This window comes from Schistocerca gregaria, chromosome 4, assembly GCF_023897955.1.
Source record: "Schistocerca gregaria isolate iqSchGreg1 chromosome 4, iqSchGreg1.2, whole genome shotgun sequence".
In the NCBI taxonomy this organism is placed as follows: domain Eukaryota; kingdom Metazoa; phylum Arthropoda; class Insecta; order Orthoptera; family Acrididae; genus Schistocerca; species Schistocerca gregaria.
In genome coordinates, this window is record NC_064923.1 from 361,224,413 (window position 1) to 361,231,513 (window position 7,101).

The 7,101-nt window shown below is 41.8% G+C and overlaps 2 non-coding genes across 2 annotated transcripts; one reads left to right on the plus strand and one right to left on the minus strand.

The window, feature by feature from the left end:
- Positions 1 to 3,694: 3,694 nt before the first annotated feature.
- Positions 3,695 to 3,769, minus strand: Trnas-cga (transfer RNA serine (anticodon CGA)). Its single transcript has one exon. It is a non-coding gene; the product is annotated as a tRNA-Ser (tRNA).
- A 58-nt stretch (positions 3,770 to 3,827) lies between these two features.
- Positions 3,828 to 3,902, plus strand: Trnas-cga (transfer RNA serine (anticodon CGA)). The gene has a single exon. It is a non-coding gene; the product is annotated as a tRNA-Ser (tRNA).
- Positions 3,903 to 7,101: the final 3,199 nt, after the last annotated feature.

A 7,101-nucleotide genomic window follows, 5' to 3' on the forward strand; every position in this document is an offset into this window, starting at 1 on the left:
TCTCCATGAATTTTAATACCTACTCCGAATTTTTCTTTTGTTTCCTTTACTGCTTGCTCAATATACAGATTGAATAACATCGGGTAGAGGCTACAACCCTGTCTCACTCCTTTCTCAACCACTGCTTCCCTTTCATGCCCCTTGACTCTTATGACTGCCATCTGGTTTCTGTACAAATTGTAAATAGCCTTTCGCTCCCTGTATTTTACCCCTGCCACCCTTAGGATTTGAAAGGGAGTATTCCAGCCAACATTGTCAAATGCTTTCTCTAAGTCTACAAATGCTAGAAACGTAGGTTTGCCTTTTCTTAATCTTTCTTCTAAGATAAGTCGTAGGGTCAGTACTGCCTCACGTGTTCCAACATTTCTACGGAATCCAAACTGATCCTCCCCGAGGTCCGCATCTACCAGTTTTTCCATTCGTCTGTAAAGAATTCGTGTTAGTATTTTGCAGCTGCGACTTATTAAACTGATAGTTCGGTAATTTTCACATCTGTCAGCACCTGCTTTCTTTGGGATTGGAATTATTATATTCTTCTTGAAATCTCAGGGTATTTCGCCTGTCTCATACATCTTGCTCACCAGCTGGTAGAGTTTTGTCATGACTGGCTTTCCCAAGGCCGTCAGTAGTTCTAATGGAATGTTGTCTACTCCGGGGGCCTTGTTTCGACTCAGGTCTTTCAGTGCTCTGTCACACTCTTCACGCAGTATCACAACTCCCATTTCGTCTTCATCTACATCCTCTTCCATTTCCATAATATTGTCTTCAAGTACCTAACCCTTTTATAAACCTTCTATATACTCCTTCCACCTTTCTGCCTTCCCGTCTTTGCTTAGAACTGGGTTGCTATCTGAGCTCTTGATATTCATACACGTGGTTCTCTTCTCTCCAAAGGTCTATCTTACCCCTAGTGAGATAAGCTTCTACATCCTTACATTTGTCCTCTACCCATTCCTGCTTAGCCGTTTTGCACTTCCTGTCGATCTCATTTTTGAGACGTTTGTATTCCTTTTTGCCTGCTTCATTTACTGCATTTTTATTTTTTCTCCTTTCATCAATTAAATTCAATAGTTCTTCTGTCACCCATGGATTTCTAGCAGCCCTCGTCTTTTTACCTACTTTATCCTCTGCTGCCTTCACTACTTCATCCCTCAGAGCTACCCATTCTTCTTCTACTGTATTTCTTTCCCCTATTCCTGTCAATTGTTGCCTTATGCTCTCCCTGAAACTCTGTACAACCTCTGGTTCTTTCAGTTTATCCGGGTCCCATCTGCTTAAATTCCCACCTTTTTGCAGTTTCTTCAGTTTTAATCTACAGGTCATAACCAATAGATTGTGGTCAGAGTCCACATCTGCCCCTGGAAATGTCTTACAACTTAAAACCTGGTTCCTAAACCTGTCTTACCATTATATAATCTATCGTGGCGATAACATATTTGACCTTCTGGTGACAAACAGTCCCGAACTATTTGAAACAGTTAACGCAGAACAGGAAATCAGTGATCATAAAGCGGTTACTGCATCGATGATTTCAGCCGTAAATAGAAATAATAAAATAATGTAGGAAGATTTTTCTGTTAAACAAAACTGACAAAAAGCAGATTACAGAGTACCTGACGGCTCAACACAAACGTTTTGTGTCAAGTACAGATAGTGTTAAGGATCAGTGGACAAAGTTTAAAACCTTCGTACAATACGCGTTAGATGAGTATGTGCAAGCAAGACCGTAAGAGATGGAAATGAGCCCCCGTGGTACAACAACCGAGTTAGGAAACTGCTGCGGAAGCAAAGGGAACTTCACAGCAAACATAAACATAGCCAAAGCCTTGCAGACAAACAAAAATTACGCGAAGCGAAATGTAGTGTGAAGAGGGCTATGCGAGAGGCGTTCAGTGAATTCGGAAGTAAAGTTCTATGTACTGACTTGCCAGAAAATACTAAGAAATTTTGGTCTTATGTCAAAGTAGTAGGTGGATCAAAACAAAATGTCCAGACACTCTGTGACCAAAATGGTACTGAAACAGAGGATGACAGACTAAAGACCGAAATACTAAATGTCTTTTTCCAAAGCTGTTTCACAGAGCAAGACTGCATTGTAGTTCCTTCTCTAGATTGTCGCACAGATGACAAAATGGTAGATATCGAAGTAGACGACAGAGGGATAGAGAAACAATTGAAATCGCTCAAAAGAGGAAAGGCTGCTGGACCTGATGGGATACCAGTTCGATTTTACAGAGTAGATGAAGTAACGTGCCCCCCTTCTTGCAGCGGTGTACAGTAGGTCTCTAGAAGAGCGTAGCGTTCCAAAGGATTGGAAAAGGGCACAGGTCATCCCCGTTTTCAAGAAGGGACGTCGAACAGATGTGCAGAACTATAGACCTTAATCTCTAACGTCGATCAGTTGTAGAATTTTGGAACACGTATTATGTTCAAGTACAATGACTTTTCTGGAGACTAGAAATCTACTCTATAGGAATCAGCATGGGTTTCGAAAAAGACGGTCGTGTGAAACCCAGCTCGCGCTATTCGTCCATGAGACTCAGAGGGCCATACACACGGGTTCACTGGTAGATGCCGTGTTTCTTGACTTCCGCAAGGCGTTCGATACAGTTCCCCACAGTCGTTTAATGAACAAAGTAAGAGAATATGGACTATCAGAACAATTGTGTGATTGGATTGAAGAGTTCCTAGATAACAGAAAGCAGCATGTCATTCTCAATGGAGAGAAGTCTTCCGAGGTAAGAGTGATTTCAGGTGTGCCGCAGGGGAGGGTCGTAGGACCGATGCTATTCACAATATACATAAATGACCTTGTGGATGACATCTGAAGTTCACTGAGGCTTTTTGTAGATGATGCTGTGGCGTATCAAGAGGTTGTAACAATGGAAAATTGTACTGAAATGCAGGAGGATCTGCAGCGAATTGACGCATGGTGCAGGGAATGGCAATTGAATCTCAATGTAGACAATTGTAATCTGCTGCGAATACATATAGTTCCCTTATCATTTAGCTACAAAATAGCAGGTCAGCAACTGGAAGCAGTTAATTCCATAAATTATCTGGGAGTACGCATTAGGAGTGATTTAAAAGGGAATGATCATATAAAGTTGATAGTCGGTAAAGCAGATTCCAGACTGAAATTCATTGGAAGGATACTAAGGAAATGCAACGCGAAAACAAAGGAAGTAGGTTACAGTACGCTTGTTCGCCCCCTGCTTGAATACTGCTCAACAGTGTGGGATCCGTACCAGATTGGGTTGATAGGAGATAGAGAAGATCCAACGGAGAGCAGCGCGCTTCGTTACAGGATCATTTAGTAATTGCGAAAGCGTTACGGAGATGATAGATAAACTCCAGTGGTAGACTCTGCAGGAGAGACGCTCAGTAGCTCGGTACAGGCTTTCGTTAAAGTTTCGAGAACATACCTTCACCGAAGAGTCAAGCAGTATATTGCTCCCTCCTACGTATATCTCGCGAAGAGACGAAGAGGATAAAATCAGAGATTAGAGCAGACACAGAAGAATACCAACAATCCTTCTTTCCACGAAGAATACGAGACTTGAATAGAAGGGAGAACCGATAGAGGTACTCAGGGTACCCTCCGCCACACACCGTCAGATGGCTTGCGGGGTGTGGCTGCAGATGTAGATGTAGGTTACATATGGACTGAAACTTCCTGGCAGATTAAAACTGTGTGCCCGACCGAGACTCGAACTCGGGACCTTTGCCTTTCGCGGGCAAGTGCTCTACCAACTGAGCTACCGAAGCACGACTCACGCCCGGTACTCAGAGCTTTACTTCTGCCAGTGAGTACCGGGCGTGAGTCGTGCTTCGGTAGCTCAGTTGGTAGAGCACTTGCCCGCGAAAGGCAAAGGTCCCGAGTTCGAGTCTCGGTCGGGCACACAGTTTTAATCTGCCAGGAAGCTTCATATCAGCGTACACTCCGCTGCAGAGTGAAAATCTCATTCTGGATACATAAGGACTGTTGACCGTTGCAGTTGCTCGTGTAGTGACCAGCAAAACATTCACTGCAGTGGTGGCGAGGCGACTTATGTTCTGGAACGGTCATGAAATTGTGTTACTAAAGTTGCTAGGAATGGCGCCTCGCATATGTAAGTTTGGATTTGGTGCTTAGTGGCACTCTTAAGGTACCTGATTCACTTGAACGTCATTTCTTAATTTAGTTATAGGTTTGGAATTTTTTGGTTTTACGAATTAGTGGTAGTTGTTATTTTTTAATGATTTCTTCTGTGTATGGAAGGCAAGTGGCCATGATAAATATAGGTCACATTGTATTTAATGGTCGGATAGAGGCAGTGTGTATTTTGGTCTGTGGCCATAGGGTCCTTGCTTATTGCATTAGCGACCTATTGATGTGACATTAGTTCTATTGCAATATCAAAATCTGAAGGTTGATTGTCACGTTAGGTACTGCACGTTTGTTTGATTTATGTGGTTCAAAAATGGCTCTGACCACTATGCGACTTAACTTCTGAGGTCATCAGTCGCCTAAAACTTAGAACTAATCGAACCTAACTAACCTAACGACATCACACACATCCATGCCCGAGGCAGGATTCGAACCTGCGACAGTAGCGGTCGCTCGGTTCCATAATGTAGGGCCTAGAATCATACGGCCACTCCGGCCGGCTGATTTATGTGGTATCAGCCATTCACCAAAGACAGGTTATCTTGTAATGGACCTTAAGTCATTGGGTGTGGACTGACACATCTTTTCACGTAGTATGTAGATTTTTTTTTTTGATCAAAGGAAACTAAGCTCATTAATTCTGTTCATTGGTTAACTTGTAGTATGTTTATATTTTGGTATTGCTTATATATATATATATATATATATATATATATATATATATATATATATATATATATATATATATATATATATATAATTTAAGACTGTTTATGCCTTTCAATGTTCACTCTGGAGAATAGCCCCTTATAAAATTCCTCCATGATCCCCTATTCAGTGCTAACATTGGTACCTCTTCTGATGTTAAACCTATTACTTCAAAATCATTCTTAACCGAATCCAGGTACCTTCTCCTTTGTCTGCCCCGACTCCTCCTACCCTCCACTGCTGAACCCATGAGTCTTTTGGGTAACCTTGCTTCTCCCATGCGTGTAACATGACCCCACCATCTAAGCCTGTTCATCTTGACTGCTACATCTATAGAGTTCATTCCCAGTTTTTGTTTGATTTCCTAATTGTGGACACCCTCCTGCCATTGTTCCCATCTACTAGTACCTGCAATCATCCTAGCTACTTTCATATACGTAACCTCAACGTTGTTGACAAGGTAACCTGAATCCACCCAGCTTTCGCTCCCATACAACAAAGTTGGTCGAAAGATTGAACGGTGCACAGATAACTTAGTCTTGGTACTGACTTCCTTCTTGCAGAAGAGTAGATCGTAGCTGAGCGCTCACTGCATTAGCTTTGCTACACCTCGCTTCCAGTTCTTTCACTATGTTGCCATCCTGTGAGAATATGCATCCTAAGTACTTGAAACTGTCCACCTGTTCTAACTTTGTTCCCTTCTACTTGGCACTCAATCCGTTTATATTTCTTTCCCACTGACATTACTTTCGTTTTGGAGATGCTAATCTTCATACCATAGTTCTTACATTTCTAATCTAGCTGTGAAATGTTACTTTGCAAACTTTCAATCGAATCTGCCATCACAACTAAGTCATCCGTATTTACAAGACTGCTTATTTTGTGTTCACATATCTTGATCTCACCCAGCTAGTCTATTGTTTTCAACATATGATCCATAAATAATATGAACAACAGTGGAGACAGATTGCAGCCTTGTCTTACCCCTGAAACTACTCTGAACCATGAACTCAGTTTACCGTCAACTCTAACTGCTGCCTGACTATCCATAATCTCGTAGAACAGACAATAACTTTCTCCTAGGACCCCGGTCATATGCCTTTTCTAGATCTATAAAGCATAGATACAGTTCCCTGTTCCACTCATAACACTTCTGCATTATTTGACGTAAGCTAAAGATCTGGTCTTGACAACCTCTAAGAGGCCTAAACCCACACTGATTTTCATCCAATTGGTCCTCAACTAATACTCGCACTTTCCTGTCAACAATACCTGAGAAGATTTTACCCACAACACTGATTAAAGAGATATCTCTGTAGTTGTTACAATCTTTTCTGTTTCCATGTTTAAAGATTGGTGTGATTAGTGCTTTCGTCCAGTCTGATGGAACCTGTCCCGACTCCCAGGCCATTTCAATTATCCTGTGCAGCCATTTAAGACTTGACGTTCCACTGTGTTTGATGATTTCCGACTTAATTTCATCCACCCCAGCTGCTTTATTGTACTGCAATCTATTGACCATTTTCTCCACTTCCTCAAATTTGATTTTATTTCCATCCTAATTCCTATCACATTCTACCTCGAAATCTGAAACATTGCTGATCGTATTTTCACCTACATTGAGCAACTCTTCAAAATATTCCCTCCATCTGCCCAAGGCATCCACAGCATTCACCAGCAGTTTTCCTGACCTGTCCAAAATACTTGTCACTTCCTTCTTACCTCCCTTTCGAAGACTGCTAATTGCACTCCAGAATGGTTTTCCAGCAGCTTGACCCGTAGTCTCCAACCTGTTTCCAAAGTCTTCCCAAGATTTCTTCTTGGATGCTGCAATTATGTTTGGCTTTGTTTCTTTCTTCAACTTAACTTTCTCTGTCTACCTGAGTTCTAGTATGTAGCCATTTTTGATACGCCTTCTTTTTCCTTTTACAGGCTGCCTTGACTGTGTCGTTCCACCAAGCTGTTTGCTTCATCCTACTTTTACACACTACTGTTCCAAGACATTCTTTAGCCACTTCTAGTACCGTGTCCCTGTACCTTGTCCATTCCTTTTCCAATTACAGTAATTGACTACATTCAACTAACTGGTACCTTTCTGAGATCGCTGTTATGTACCTGAGCCTGATTTCCTTATCCTGAAGTTTCTCCACTCTTATCCTCCTACATATGGACATGAGCTCCTGCACTTTCGGCCTCACAATCCCAATATCACTACAGATTAAATAAAGATCAGTGTCATCAAA